The sequence below is a fragment of the Petaurus breviceps genome, unplaced genomic scaffold (assembly GCF_028583685.1).
Source record: "Petaurus breviceps papuanus isolate PSGF00001 unplaced genomic scaffold, PetGlider_PUasm1.0 90842, whole genome shotgun sequence".
Classification (NCBI taxonomy): Eukaryota; Metazoa; Chordata; class Mammalia; order Diprotodontia; family Petauridae; genus Petaurus; species Petaurus breviceps.
Genome location: NW_027187358.1, coordinates 11,933,926 through 11,950,699, shown reverse-complemented (window position 1 = coordinate 11,950,699; position 16,774 = coordinate 11,933,926). Strand labels below are relative to the sequence as shown.

The window sequence follows — 16,774 nt, the reverse complement described above, 5'->3', positions numbered from 1 at the left end:
ATGAAATTTTTCTGAACACAGCAACTGAAAGAACCTCCAAAGAGAAGCCTTTAAAGGAGCTATAATTTGTGCAGGTGGAGTTATGCCCAAAAGGATCTTTTGAAGAGCTGAAGTAAATTGAAACTGTTTCAAATCAACAAGCATTTTGTTAAGCACCTACTATGAACAGCTGGATTGCCCTTTCCTCCCTCATTTGGAATTACAGGTTTTCCTACACTAATAAAATAATACAAAAGGACAATGAAGATTCAAGAATGAAAACATTTACTTTTATTTTGGATTGCATGACTATAATATATTGTTTCTAGAGTTAAGAACTTTTGGTGATTTCTAAGCCCTGTTACCGTGTAAATGCATTGTGGACAATCTGTTGTATCCACATCAGAGCAACACTTTACTATGGACTACAGAACCAGTTGGAAAATTGGTTAGGTTAAACAAAATCCTATTTTGTATTAGATGCAAGAGAATATCTATTTTAAGAGAAGTCTAAAAGGCTTTGGAAATCATGCATAATTAGCATAGTCTTCCTTGACTGTGCTTAAAAGGCAATTTTCAGACTAGTGAAAAAGTATTCATTTATGCAGGCTAAACATTTTCCCTGCTTAAACTATTAATTTACTTTGTTTAGCAAACTTTTCTTCCTTCCCCTCGAAATTTCTACAAATAAACTTCAGGGTAGATGATGGCATTATGACAAATCCTGAATTGGCAGAATTCAAATTACTTTTCATTCTGTGATAAGACAAGTACATTTTTAGAAGAACGAATTTGCTTTTACTTCAAAAATATATAGGAAATTTTATATTGAATTAAACTGCAAAGACAGTAGATACATAAAAATGGTTGTTGTACTTCATGCTTGAAAAGGACCAAAATGACATCAAGATGTTGGAGTCAAGTTACAATGTGTCCAATTGTGTTTGAGCAGACCAACAGGAGCTTGGAAGATCTAACACAGATTGGACACAAATAGTCCCTGTGAACATTTGGAGATCTATAAGAATATATACTGAATACAACTGAGTCAGTCAAGGTATTATTACAATGCAATAAGTCAGAATTAATTCAATACATATCTTAGTACTACCTTGTTAAACACAGACTTCTTTTAACAAAAAAATTACAAAAGTATATGTTGCCATGTACTATGCTTAGCAATTCTTTTTGTAGGATTTTTCTTTTGTTTGTTTATATATTTGGGGAGTTGTTCTTGGTTTGTGTGTTTATATTAAAGCAAAACTGAAATAAAAATGCTAGTCTTATTATTTTACAAAATTGTTTGCTGTTATCTTTACAAACTTTCTTTTTAGGCACTTAATATCTTTGCAAGTTTTATTCCATTATCAAGATATTTTACAACCCAGAAGAGTTATAGTGTCATCTACAAATTTCAAAATTTTCCCAGGTAAAAGGATTATCATGGGAGGGCCAATGGTGCCTCTCCCATTTTGTTTCTTTCCAGAAAGCCATTTATTTGACAGGTAGGCTAGGTATGTCCTTGCAAAGTGAGAGCTGAGCTATGTAATTAATTCAGACCTTCCCTAGCATGCAGAATACAGTGGTAGGAACATAGAAGGAACTCAAAGATGTTTGCTGAATGGAAATAGTTTTTGCTTGACTAGCCTATTTAACTGACTCAGTTCTACAATTCACTTTACTAATGTAAACCTAGTCTTAGATTAGAATCTACTATAAAGGGAAACACAAGTTTCCATTCAAACTCTGGGTTTTTTCTCTTCACAATCCCATTCTTTTAGAAAGAGATCATTAATACCAGTTAGTTATGAGAAGATGCTACCTTCCCTCTAACAGTTAAAACAACAGGACACAAAACATTTTAATATCTTAAAGGCACTAAACATAAAGTTTCTGAAACAGAATAATGTCTTAGTTGGGGAAAAAAGGGAAAAATCAAATTCTTATGGAACATTCATTCCCAACATTTTAAGTTACAGTAATGAATAATTTAGTAGCAAAAATTATAGGGGCGGCTAGGTGGCACAGTGAGTAGAGCACCGGCCCCGGAGTCTGAAGGACCTGAGTTTGGATCCAGTCTCAGACACTTAACACCCACACACACAAAAAAACTAGTTGTGTAACCTTGGGCAAGTTACTTAACCCCAATTGCCCTCCAAAAGGCAAAAAAAAAAAAAAATTTATAAGGCTGCATCCATCACGATTTCAAAACAATTTAGAATTTAAGACTTCTGACAAATAAAAATCCATGAAGGAGAATAATTTTTCTCATCAGTTTAACAATTCTTAATTTTCACTTTGTTTTTTCCATTATAAGACAATGTCCATCTCATGATGACCTGCTACTCAGACTGGAGATTAGATATAAATCCCAAAAGCACTGCAAAAGGCTTCTATTTGATTACAATACAACATGATGTCATGTATCCAGGACAACTGAAGCATTATTGTCTCCTAGGAATAAAACTGCTTCTTGGTCATAGATTTAGGTGACATGGCATGTGATCTGTTGAAAAATGTATGCAGCTGCAGTCTTAAGCAAAACAACAAAAAGGAACAAAACACAAAGGGGTCAAAGAGCTGTTTTCACAGGAAAACTTTTCCTATTTTTTAAAATGGGTAACAAACCATGGTCATTTGAAAAATTGAAAAAAAAAACCTTTCAAAGGCAAAATACAGTAACATTTAAAAAACTTTTATTTTGATACATTACATTGAGTTTTCCTGCTCCTCAAATCTAGTTAAATACTCTTAGAAAAGTAAGTGTTTAAGATCCAGATCTACCTAAATAATTTCTCTAAATCTTAAGAAAAATCATTCTTAGGAGATTAAAAAATCAAAATGTAATAAAAAATGACAAGAAAAAAACCCTGTAATTATGTAGTCTGAATGTGGAAAACAATAGCTTCATCTTAAAAAAGTAAATTCTTGAATTTTGTGAAGATCTGATTTATTGGCAAATACTTATGAAAACCAGAAGCTCTATATTATTTATATATCATGTACTATGTTTCCCTTTCCATGGCTTCAATTATCTGTCATATTCACTAGTTTGAGAAGTGAAATGGTTTTATATGAGTTCAAAGTAAAACATGTTGCTAATAATCAGTAAATATCCTAAGAAAATGAGGCAATGTATTTAACTCTAATTTTAGAGACATTACTAGACTTGGAATCTGGAAGACCTGGGTACAGACAAATCTCTTCTCAGATACTAATTACAATAAGCACCCCTGCTCAAGTCACTTCATCTCTCTGAAATCCAATTTCTTCAACTATAAAACAAAGTATTTGGAGTCACTGACCTCTAAGATCCATTTCCAGCTCCAAAATCTGATTTTAGAACCTATTATGGTGAAGGAAGAGATAAGAGACACAAAGACAAAAGTTCGTGGTCTCAGGAAAACAATTTAATATAAAATGGCTCTTATGTTGTCAGTGAATTACCTCCTCTCCCACAGTGGGGACAGAGATAATTCAAGAAGCATCATTACAAAAAACAATGAAGACCCAAGTTCAGAAAACAAAAACATTTTCTACTATATTTTGCTAAGCATATTGCTAATAGGAACTGAACTTATAAAATTCTGTTATTATCTGGAAATTTCATAAAAGTACAGTAAAACTAACCTGCAAATTATAAATCATAATTGGCAAGCAAATCCAAACCTAAGAATCTCTACATTTTTAAACTGTCACTACAACCTATACAAGCCTCAAATAAAAAAATTACTTGTTAAAAGTGGAGAAAAATTAAAGGGATAAAATGCTAACTATCCTCATCACTTATAATTAGAGGGATTGTCCACCTGTTATCTCCTTCAACTGATATGGGCACTAGTTAAACTAGCTCTTTGTTCTCCCACAGATAGCTTTCAATGGCACTTTAAAAAAGTAATGTGTACACACTGAACAAAGTTCATTGCAGAAATGCATTAAGTCAATGAATCTAAGGTACTATAAAGTGCATGGATAAATTCTGTTGGCACTCAACAGCGGCCACTGGGTTGGTTTTTTTTTTTTCCATCAAAATTTACGCGTAATATGGTTTCAGTGACCTTGAATCTTTGCCATAATTACAGTCTGTCATGCAAACTCTCCAATAATTTTTTACTCAATTACTTCACTATATTACTGTCAGAAAATAAGCAACTATTTAAAGTACAATAATGATCAGAAATAAATTTAATAAAGGTAGAGGACACTTCATCTTATTAATAGTGTTGATCTTTTCTGTAAAATTTTAAATAGAAATGAAACAAACCTCAAAAGGAATTTGGTTTTAGCAATTCTAAATCACTTTATTGAATTTTACAACTTGACAGCATTCAATCTATTATTTCCTAAGCTCACTATAAAGGAAAAAAGCCTATTTAAATGCAATTCCATTATAAGATCATGTTTAATTTAACAGGAGATAGTTAAATCAATCCTACTTAAAATGCAATTAGCTCTAACCCAGCACAATTATCCAGATAAAAAAAGTCTTCTATTTCTCCAAATACTAATGATGTGATACTCAGCATGAAATATCTAGAATTTTTTAAAATAAAAAATGACATCTGTCTTTATAGACAAGCTAGATGCCATCAACTAATAATAATATTTGTATGTGTAATAATTAGTCTATAACACATATCAGGCAGGATAAATGTCAGTTAAGTCAGGATTGCATGGTTTGAAAACAGTAAGATCTACAGAATACTTTGAAAACTCCCCCAAATCCTATTCCAAATACCTATTCCAGATATCCACAATGCTAGTATAACTATTATGTTTGGTTCTACCTCATGATCAGGTTTCTCATTGCCTATTTTTTTAAAGTTAGAATATCCATATGACTCATGTTTTGCAGTTAAGTATAAGGACTGCTAAAGTTTGTGCAGGGTTAAATAACCATTTGATCATTCTTTCAATTCAATGGAACCACTTTCAAAAATGGTAGAAAAAGAAATTCATGAAGACATTTTACTACAACAGAAAGAGCAATCAATAATACTGAAGTCAGAAAGCTGGGGTTTAAATATCACTTCTGCTGCTTACTATTTGTGAGACTCTGGGCAAGTCATTTTATATGATAAGGTCCATGGGCACCTCAATTTCCTCATCTATAAAATGGGAGTGTGTATAGACTATATTGTCCCTCAGACCCCTTCCAACTCTAGGCCTGTCTATAATTTTTTGTGTGTGCAAAAATATATGTGTATAACCAACACAGCCAGTTCCCAACAGATAATTTTCCAAAGGATGTGAATAGCTCTCAAAAGAATTACAAGTGATTAACATCCGTATGTTTAACATCCATATTAAAGAATGTTTCAATTCACAATAATAAGAGAAATGAATATCAGAACAAATATAAGGTTTCACCACACACCCAGTAAATGGATGACAAAAGATGAGAATGATCCATGCTGAAGAACTCATGGGAAGACAGGCATATTAGCGCATTTTTACTGGACCTAAATAACCACTTTGGAAAGAAATTTGGAATTATACAAATACCCTTTGAACCAGAGACTGATTCTACTACTATGTGTATATCCCAAGGAGATCATTGATAAGAAAGTTCCCAAATATACCAAAATATTTAAAGCAGCAATTTTTTTGTGATGGCAATGGATTAGAAACAAAGTAGATGTCATTCAATTGAAGAATGGATAAAGAAATGATTAGTACATGAATGTAATGGGACATTACTGTGCTATAAGAAATATGATGAATACAAAGAACCATGGAAAGATGAACCGCTACAGAGTAAAGTAAGCAGAACCAAGAAAACAATATACATAAGGCCCACAACAATTTATAATGCAAAGGCTAACAACCACAGAAACAAGTGAATATGAACATTACAGAATTACAACAAACAAACATGAAGCCAAAGAAGACATCCCCGCCTTTTCTCCCCACCATCCTTCCACTCCTTAGCAGAGATAGAAGATTCCCAGGTATGAAACATGCATATATTTTCAGACTTTTGGTGTATAGATTGGTTTTATTCTTTTTTTTTTCATTAAATAGAAATAAAACAGGAGTATCAACATTAAACATGTAAACTATTTACCAGATATGATGGTTCAAAGATCAATGCAGAGAGAGAACGCTAGTAGATGACACTGTGCTAATTATAACAATTCCTGGAAGGCCACAGGGACCTTCTCACTGAGATCCACCGTCCCTCTAAAGAGACTGCTTTAACTCTCCACATAGGAAAAACAAAGTATGTATTTCTGGGAAATGAACTGAACATAGACAAAAAGCTGAACCAAGGGAGCTATGGAAGAAATAGGCCCAAATGGTAGTCAGGAACTTTTACAGAGTTTTCTACAATGTTAAAGCTTACTTTGTTAACACTATTTTCTCCCAGCAGTAACTATATAAAACAAAATGAAGAATTATAACCGCAAGTAAAGCAAAGATCAATGAAAAGTTATGTAGTAGGTATAAACACACTTCAGCATATAAACTGGGGATATTTAACCGAGAGAATAGAGGAGTCATAATAAGTATCTTCAAATAACTGCTTGAGTTTCATGGTAGAGTAACTGGATTTGTTTTGCTTGACCTAAGAGGGCAGAATTAAGTACAATGGGCAGAAGTTTCAGAGAAACAATTTAGGGCTGCCCTGAGAAAAAATGTCCCAACAAGTAAAGCTATCCCACAGTAGAATGGGCTACCTCAGGAGGTAATGGCTGGTCATCTTCATACAGAGGTCAGATAACTACTTATTGGGGTTGTGGTTGAAAAGATTCTTTAGCAAGTATGGACTGTACTAGTTGAGAGTCTGGAATTCTGTGACATTACCCCCAGAAGATATTACCATATTTGTGAAAGACTAGAAAAGGAAGTGGATTAGTTAAATAGCAGTAATTAAGGCATAGTAAGATTTGGACAATCTAGCTTGTTGATATCCATGAGGGCCTCTAAGAAAGATCTGTAAAGAATTTACAGAAAGCCATGGACAAGGAATGCAGGAGATGAGACTGTTGGATAGAACACCTATGGCCACAAAAATGAATCCAATGAAGTATATGCACATATAAATCTACTATTACAAATACATTATAAAACTGTGAATAGAAAAAGCCCTACAGCTTAAAAAAGTAATTTACACATTGAAAGCACTGTCTTATTTGGCCTCCTAAAAATGCTTGAAATAATACTACTTCAAACCCCTAAGTTTTATTTATAACTGAAAATAAAGATATAACACCAAATGCCATGAAAAAAAAATTCACTTATAAAATTATTCACCTTTTATCTTGTTGTCACGCATATTTTTTCCAAAATTTCATTTTAGACTCAAACGTCAGAACACAAATAAAGAATTAAAAAAAAACATATCATAAATTTAAATATAAAGTTAGAAAGAGTCATGTCACATGCATAGAACATGAGAGGATTCAAAATATGTAATAATAAATTTTCATTTCAAGAAAGCCTATGTTAAATATTCATGCTGAGGATTGTCCATCTTTTCTTTGCTTCCTTGTGAGTTTTCTTTTGTTCTCTGCTGTGCACTTTTTTACTTTTGTTCTTTTTTCTCCTCTCCCCAACCTTCCCCAGAAGTCCACAATAAAGTTTAAATTTCTCCATAACTATAGAGATATACATACACACATATATATATACATACATACATACACATACATATACATTCCCAAACCTATTCTACTCCTGATCTTTGTTTTTATGCATATGCATATCTCTTATTTCCTATCCCTCCTGCCTCCTCTACTTTATTTTTTACCCATTACCTTGCCCTCCTATGATTTGCCTACCCCCTTCCAAGGATCCCTCCCCTATCCTCCTGCTCCCATAAATCTAAACACCCTTCTATATCCCTATTTATCTATTCTCTCACCCTCCCCTCTAAAGATCCCTCCGTTGTCCTCTCCCCCCTCATTATGCCCCATTTTATTTCTTCTGAATTTAGAAGACTTCGATACTCTTCTAAATATATATGTATTGTTTCCTCTTACACCCATTCCCTATGAAAGTAGTTTACCAGAACTACCAGCCCTCCTCCCCCATCTAATTCCTATGTATCAAATCTTCCTCTTGCACATAATTTGTATAATTGCCCTTTTTAACGGTTCCTAAATGGTTTTACTTTTTCAATTCATATCATGCCCAGGTTCTTCCCAATCTTTCTTATGTACTACCCAATTACTAACAATAATGTTAGACATAAACTTTACATACATAAAAAGTAAAATGTCTCTCCTTATGGAACCCTTTATAATCAGTCTTTGTTGTGCACCTTATATACATATCGGTTCTTGTATGTTGAATTGTCTAATAAGTTCAGGGTTTGTTTTTTTAACAAAGTCTTGAAACCCTGAAAGTTTATCAAATGTCCATTTGGGGGGGGGGTTCAAGATAATAGTTAACTTTGCAAGGTAAGATACTTTTGGCTGGAGCCCCAGTTCTTTTGCTCTTTGATATGTTGTATTCCAACATTCCTTTAATGTTTCTGCTGCTAGGTCTTGTATAATTCTAATTGTGGCACCATCATATTTAAATTGTTTTAATCTTGATGCTTTTAATAATTTTTCCTTGAGCTGGGTATTTCAGAATTTGACTATAATATTCCTAGGAGTTTTCCTCATAGGATCTCTTTTAAGTGGTACTCAATGGATTTTTTTCTATTTCTACTTTCCTCCCCTTGTTCTAATGCTTCAGGACAATTTTCTTTAATAATTTCTTGTATTATAGTATCAAGATTATTTTTCTGATCATAAATAACTTTCAGTTAGTCCAATTATTTTTATATTTTCTCTTCTTAATCTATTCTCCAAATGTGTTGTTTTTCTTATAAGATATTTCACATTCTCTTCTATTTTTTTAACCATTTCCTAATCTCTTAAAATTTCACTGGCTTCACTTTGCCCAATTCTAATTTTGAAGGTGTCATTTTCTTCCTTAAGATTCTGGATCTCTTTTTCTAATTGGTTGACCTTCTTCTCATACCCTTCCTGTCTCTCTTGGATTATTCTTATTTCCTTCTTTAGTTTTTCCTCCATCTATGTCATTTGATTTTTAAAATCTTTTTTAAGGTCTTCTATAAATTCTTTTTGGGTAGGTGACCATTTAACATTACTCTTTGGGGGTTTCTTTACTTCAATTTCCTCCTCTGAAAATGAAACCCAGTCATCTCTATTCCCATAATAAATAGGTTTTGGATTCTTTCTCCTTTGCCTGTGCATTTTTTTTTGTGGTGATAGCTTAGTTGTTGATAGTCACCTCTAACCCTGGGGGTATGGGAAATGGTGCCCCTTGCCTCAGATCTTCAGTTCTTCCCACAAACCTGAAACCAAAGCCAAACTTCCAGCCTCCAGTAAGTATCCACAGCCAGGGGCTTTCTGTCCCACTGTTTCTACACTCATGGGGTTTGTACTGTTTCCTTCTCACCCGGCTGCTCTCTGCAGCACAGCTGGGTCATGAATATTTTTTAAGTGCTACTATATTTATTCATTCACACAAACATCTAGAATGCACCTAAAATCAAAGTATGTTTTCTTTTCCAAGGTCAGTTTTGTGAACTTATCATTTCTTATTTCCTAGACATCTCAGTTCTCCACTTAATAACAATGTTTACACTTTAATTTATTTCCCTCACAATATATAAGGATGGGGGGGGGGGAGGTGTAGAGGTGTTGCTGGAGTTGTGATTTCTTTCTTTCTTTTTGCTTTTTGGAGGGGGGAAGGTAGGGCAATTGGGGTTAAGTGACTTGTCCAAGGAGTTGTGATTTCAATGGCACAGAACTCCTGATGTGTGGGGCAGCTAGGTGGCACAGTGAATAGAGCACTGGCCCTGGAGTCAGGAGGACCTGAGTTCAAATCCTGCCTCAAGACACTTAACACAAAAACTAGCCATGTGACCCTGGGCAAGTCACTTAACCCCAACTGCCCTCCAAAAAGCAAAAACAAAAAAACTCCTGATGTGAAAATTCCTGCCATTAATGCAGAACAACTGATCTCTAGCTTAAGGAACTATGTAAGGCACTGAGAGAGTATATCTTGCTCCCCCTAGTATGTTTCTGTGATAGGACTTGAACCCAAGTTTTCTAGACTCCAAGGCAAGCCCTCAATCCACTATACCACACATCACAGAGGGAAATAAACTATTTTTTCGTAACTGATGAAGATCTCTTTTACAGTAACTGATGGTATCTTGCATATTCCATTGGTATACATACAATGTCAAAAAGATCTAGAGAATGATCAGAGGGCATGGATGGATTAAGATTCACATTATTGGTAGCTATACCCATATTGAGATCATAAATCCAAAGTAGTAAAGGTGGCTATTTCACTCTAAATTTTTTTAAATAATACTTTTGTCATTTTAAAATACCACCACGTAAGACACTAATGATGTTATATCATGTAAAATTCTATTTGTAAAGAGTATAAATCAATACTGAATCTTTCAAAGGTGCTTATAGTATAGCTCTAAATATATGAAAATGATGTCTTAGCTCATGGTATCCACTGTACTTGGTGCTGGTGGTTCAGATAAACTTCCTTTGTCTCTACAACATACAAAAAAGAATTTCAAATCAAGCTTTATATTTTGTTCCTCTATGTGATTAATACCTCTAGGAAAAAAAAAAAAGTCATCCGGCACCAAAAAATCTATCAGTATCACATAAAGTGCTTATAAAATTCTTGCTCCAGAGAACTTCTAGATGGTCTATGTATATTTAAAACTCAGTCTTGTTTTTTAAAAATAGAGAAACCTGGGGCAATATCCTCCAAGCATAAACACTTAAATGCATCTACAACAGAAAAATAATCCCATGACCCCTCCACATGCTCCCTAAAGACAATAATTGATTCTTAAGTGCTCTCTTACTAGAGGGAAATAATCAAGGCCACTGAACAGATTTCAATGCTTTTGGGAATATGTAACCTATGACAGACACATTAATGTTATAAAGTATGATTTTCAAAGAATTCAGTAAATTTGTAAAAAAAGGTGAATACTTCCCAAAATTTTAGTTGGGAATATGCCAACTAAATGATGGGGCATGCTTGCTTACACAGTGGGGAAAAAAAAATTAGGGTTGAGGAACTAGAAAATCCATGGATCAAAGTTACTTACAAAAGTGATAATATATTTTGTTTTCAGGTCTTTTTGTTTAATAATAGAATAGTGGTAGCATTCTTAATTATGACACCCATGGTAATCAAGAGAACAATGCCATAGAAAGTCCATAGAAAAAATATTGTACAGTAAATAACAGTCCTTAGTGAATGAAGATTTTAATTAACTGATTGACTTGGTAATCCAAAAAATCTCTTTCAATTTTAATCATTATTAAAATTCTTTCCAAAATTTATACTTATCATTTCTCATCTTATTTCTTATAATTTCTGCTCAAATTGAATAAACTGAGGTGCATGAATATAATTTCTGTTTAAATATAGCCAACTGAAAGGTGAAGAGAAAAAGATATCAGAACTGAATAAAAGCAATGTTTTAACTTTGATAATGTGAAAATACCATTAAGACAAAAAATAAGAGTTATCCTACCTTTTTTCCAATAACCAGCTTGGCTCTTTTAATTTCTACATGCAAACTTCCTAAGGAGCAATAATTATCCACTCCATGAATTTAAGGAACACAGGAACAGAATATTCACTTTGAGAGAATCAAGCACCTTCCCTCTAAACTTACCTTTTATCTACTTTGCATGTATCTTGTACATACCTTTTGTGTATATGCTGTCATTCCACCAACCCCCTCCCCAGAATGTTAAGTTCCTTAAAGGTAGAGGGACTGCTTTTGCTTGGCCTTCTGCACTTCTTAGCACAGTTCCTGAAACATAAGTGCTGAATAAATGTCTATTGGCTGACTGAAAATAGTAATTTTAAATTACCTATATATATTTGCAACAAAACAAAGTGTGTGTCTTAAAAATTATATATTCTTTTACTTTTCACGAGTAAAATGCCCAAGGACAAAGTTAGAGCTTAGGAATCTTGGCAAGATGTGTGGAAGCAGAATTCATCAAGACCTAGTAACTGATCAGATATTAGGGACAGTGGGACAACAGAAAAGGATGTGAACCTAGGTTACTAGAAGGACAGTGGTGCCTTCACAGAAATAGGGGCATTTACAGAAGGGCTAGGTTTAGAGGGAAAGACTGAGTTCTATCTTAGACATAATGAGTTCAAGATGCCTGTGGGACGTCTGTAGAGATGTCATACAAGCAATGAGGTAGGCCAAAAACTTAAGAAAGGGTTAAGGGTTAGATATGTACATATGGAAATTCATTTGAATAGAAGTAATAGTTAAAACCTTGGAGTACAGACTAAAAAGACCCAGGACAAAGTCATCAGGAAATTATAATGATCCAGGAGCAAAAGATTGAGTAGGAAAAACCAAGAGAGCAGCATCACAGAAACCAGAGGAGAACATAATGTCCAAAGCTGTAGAAAGGTAAAGAGAGATGAGGACCAGGGAAGTCACTCAATTTAACAATTAAGATAATTTCGGTAACCATATAAAGAAAGCAATTTGAATGAAGGCATAGATATGATGCCCATCAAATTTGCAAATGAGACAAACATTAGGAGTTAGCACACTGGATAGCAGTTAGTACAAAAAAGATCATAGGCTATAATATTAGGTTGAAATACAAGGAACAAAGACAGTTACAAAAGATTTAGGATGAAAAATGCTATCCACTTCCAGAGAAAGAGTTGTCTGAATGCAGACTAAAGCAAATTTTTTTAACTTTATTTTTCTTGGGGTTTTTTTCTCTGTTTTCTTTCGCAACATGGATAATATGGAAATGTTTTAAATGACTGCACATATCTAATTTATATCACATTGCTTGCCTTCTCAAGGAGGGGGGCAAGGAGGGAAGGAGGGAGAGAATTTGAAACTCAAAATTGAAAAAAATGAATGTTGAAAATTGTTTTTACAGGTAATTGAAAAAAAAATTTCAGAAAAAAAAAATTTGGCTGAATCAAGATAAAATTTAACCCAAAAAAATCAGCTATACAAGTACAAGAAGTGGGAGGCTTGCCCAGAAAACAATGTGTAAAAAGATCTAAGTATGTTAGCAGATTGAAAGCTCAATGAGTCAACAACAATGTGCCTTGACGGCCAAAAAGGCTGTACTCAAAAGCAATGTGTGCAAGAAGTTCTAGTATTCTGCCATATTCTGCCTTGGTTTAACCATATCTGAGTCCCATTTTTTAATAAAGACATTGACAAGCTTAAGAGTTCCTAGAGAAAAGCAACTAGTATGATGAGGTGTCCTATAAAACATGTAATATTGAGATTAGTTGAAATAATTAGGGACAGGTAGCCTGGAGAAGCCTTAGAAGGGCCAATATAAAGAGCAGTCTTTGAAGAGTTCTCATCAGGAGTGATTTTACTTGTTCTATTCAATCCTAGAAGACAGATCCAGGAGCAAATTGATGAAAGTTGCAGAGGCAGATTTGGGATTTATCTAAGGAAAAACTTTTCAAGGATTAGCTCTGACCCAAAGTAAAAGAGCTTTCTGGAGAAAGTAGTGGCTGCCCTTCACAGAGTTCTTCAAGTAGAAGCTGTATGGCCACTTGCTGGCAACATTATTTGTAAGGGAATTATTGTAATGGTATGGGTTAGATCAATTTGTGTGATCCCTTCCAACTCAAATATTTTTTTTCTTTCCACTCTCATCATAATCTGGCTATCCTGCACACTTTCAAGACCTTATACTACTCTGCTACTCAACTAATCTTTGCTGCACAACTAATCTTTCTTAAAAACTGTTTTCACCATGTCATTCCAGTTCAAAAAAACTTCAAATGGCTGTTTTCTACCAATTCAAATCTAAACTCTGCCAGGTTTTCAAGGCCCTTTAAAATGTGAACCCTAATAGCCAGTCTTATCATCCACTACAACCTAAAAAGGCTTCTGCCCCTCTACACTTCTCATTGGCCTCATCTGGAACAATAAACTGTTCTTATTTATATATTTATAATACCTTCACTTTAAAGAGCACCTTGTTATCTCATTTAATCTTTACCACAAACAACTCCATGAAGTGAATAATCTAATTATTATCCCACATTTTACAGATGAGGAAATTGAAGCTCAAAAAAGTGCAGTCCTTTTGCCCAGGGTCACATGGACACTAGTAAATGACAAAGGACTAAGATTAGAACCCAAATCTTCTAATTCCAGATTCAACGCTCTAATAATGCTTACCTCTTACACTCTGTGTCAACAAATTATTTATGGAAGGCCTACTATATACCTCTGGGAAATAAAACACACAAGACCAGGAAGCTAATAAGAAGCTTATAATTTCATTGGGTAGATAAACATATTGTAAAAGGTAACATTTATATCTTCATATTACTTGTTCTAAACAACAAATGTATATAACAACATGAACAGTAGATTTTTAAGGGATACTAATAGCCAAATGGCTAACCAGTTTGGTGAAGAGTCAATGAAATAAACGATTCATCCCACCTTTTTGGTAGAAAAATGGGAAATAGTAAAAACAGGTACATTAATATTAATATTAAGGGAATGTTAGATCAGTTAAACAGAGCTGTCTGTTTTACCAAGCACTTTCCTAACTACTACCCTAATTACACATAAGTAGCAAAATTATCTATTTTACAGAAGAGGAAACTGAGGCAAGCAGTGTTGTGACTTGCCCCAGTTCACACAACTAGTGTCTGAGGCCTCATTTGAACTCGTCTTTCTGCTCTATCCTACCTTCCCTATTAGCCTCCTATGTTTTTATCAATTGACTGTCATTCATCCAATTATTACACTCCATTGTTACCTTGCCATCATTCTGAAGCCAGATAATAGAAAATCTAAGTTTTCTATTTGAACATTGTGCCCTTTTTAATGCTTTTCATAGGTTTTTTTAAATAAAAACCTGATCAACTAAAAACAAAAGGTAACTTAGAAAAATTTCATACGATGAAACTTCATGTAGCTACATAGTGTTTTCCAAGTAATATTTTTAGTATATGCAGTACAAAGTTATGAAATTCAGCACATAAATATCAAATCTAGATTATGCTTTCATATGTTCAATTTTTCTGCACATACATTGCTGCAGCTGTCATGTATTCTATTCAAAACTAAGATTCCATTCACTGAAAATCCATTTAATCTTCACAGTAGTTCAAAAGAACTAAACAGCTCACTTCAAAATCAAAGAATATTCCCATAGCATAAACTCAATCAACAAGCAGTTTATGAACTCCAATATTAAGGCACTCAGTTAGCAGTAGAGAACTTATTTAGATCCTTTCTGGTAATCTTTTCCATTTTAAAAATAGAAAAACACAAAATAGAAAGGTAAAATAAAACTCTTTTGACAGAAAATAGCAAATTAAAAAATTTTATCAAAGCAAGAATTTTTATGTCTAATGACAGATCTACACAATTAAGAAGTCAACATATACACCTAGAGGTATTTTCCTGTATTAGGGAACTCCACAATTCTATCAACTTGATCTCTCCTGTTTAAATTACTTAGAGTAGCCAGCACTGGACCTTAAAGGATGAGTCAACAAAAAGGCAGAAAAGGCAATAAGTTACCGGAGGACTACATGAAAGGAAGCTGAAATGACATCTTATTTCTGACAACTCACTGCCAAAAGGTAGCAGCAGCTTTGCTAAAAGGACACAAGCTCTGGTAAAGCCTTTGACCCCAAAAAGCTGCCCTCCCTCTCTAAGCCGGAGCTGGCCACGAGCCTGTCACAATCCTATGTGGGGGAAAAGGCAAAAGCTAAACCAGAGATAAAGTTATCGCCTCATTTGGCTGGGGAGGGGGTCTGCTTTACCTCTTCCCAGTAGGCATTTGCTCATAGATCTAGGGTGGGGAAAGAAAAAGGCTGAGTCACCTTTTGCACAGTAAAAAGTTGCTTTTTGCAAAGAGGACAGGGAAGGAGGGACATTCGCCGGTATGCTCCTCCTCGTGGGGGGTTGCTGCTACAACCAGGAAGGGCCAGTGCGGAGTCTCCTCTGCCCTAGATGTCCTCCTCCTTCCCCAAACCCCTGGGGCTGCGGGGGACACATACAATTTCAAGAAGTTGGGAAGAGCAGGAGTGACGGCAAGGGCTGGAGAAGACACTTGGGTCACTTTCTTCCTCCCCCCGCCCTGTTCCTCCTTCTCGGGGCTGGGCTGGACGCGTAAGGCGGAAGAGCTTAGCATGTGCCTTATGACCCCTAAGAAGAGAAACCTTCCTTCCCTCCCCCCCTCATCAAGAAGCCTCCCGATTTTCCTGGGAAAGGTCTGAAGGGCAAAGGCAACCACGTCGCCCCACACGCACACGCAAACAAGCGCGCGGCCAAAGTGCCCGTGTTGCACAACACAAACACCCACTCTGCCCGACCAAAGCAGGCCGGTGCCACTAACCGCTCCGGCAGCTGCTGACACGGGCGGGGGGAGGGGGAGGAAGCCGTCCAACAGCACCCGGCACCTCAGCACGCCCTCCCCCCACCCCAAACTCTGCACTTTCCCACTTCTCCAATTATTTTTAGCCCCGAGTACTAAGCGATCGTCCTACGCGGTTACTTCCTTCCTGCCCCAATCGCGGCCGGTCCTTGCCCCGGCTAACCTCATCCCCCTTCCCCAGCCCCTCTAGGCACAGCACGCCTCAAGGCGGGGGGGCACGCGGCGGGGATTCCCCGCCAGTACAAACACCTCACCAGCATCGGGGATGAAGTACGGACGTCAAACCTCTCCTCAAAAAACTTCTCCCACACAAGATTGCCCCCCCCCCGCTTCCCCAGCCCCCAGAAGCCTCCACC

General features: G+C 35.5%; 1 protein-coding gene across 6 annotated transcripts in view; it reads right to left on the bottom strand.

The window, feature by feature from the left end:
• The window catches only part of FOXN2 (forkhead box N2), an 82,422-nt gene that overhangs the window by 64,920 nt on the left and 728 nt on the right, over positions 1–16,774 (bottom strand). The window contains exon 1 of one of the 6 annotated variants that reach the window (XM_069071659.1): positions 16,673–16,768. The exons of 4 other annotated variants lie outside the window; for them this stretch is intronic. The gene's annotated coding sequence lies outside the window, so the exon portion shown is untranslated. Of the gene's footprint in view, positions 1–11,701; positions 11,792–16,672; positions 16,769–16,774 lie in introns of those variants that run through there. One more of the 6 variants, XM_069071661.1, reaches the window with a different exon arrangement.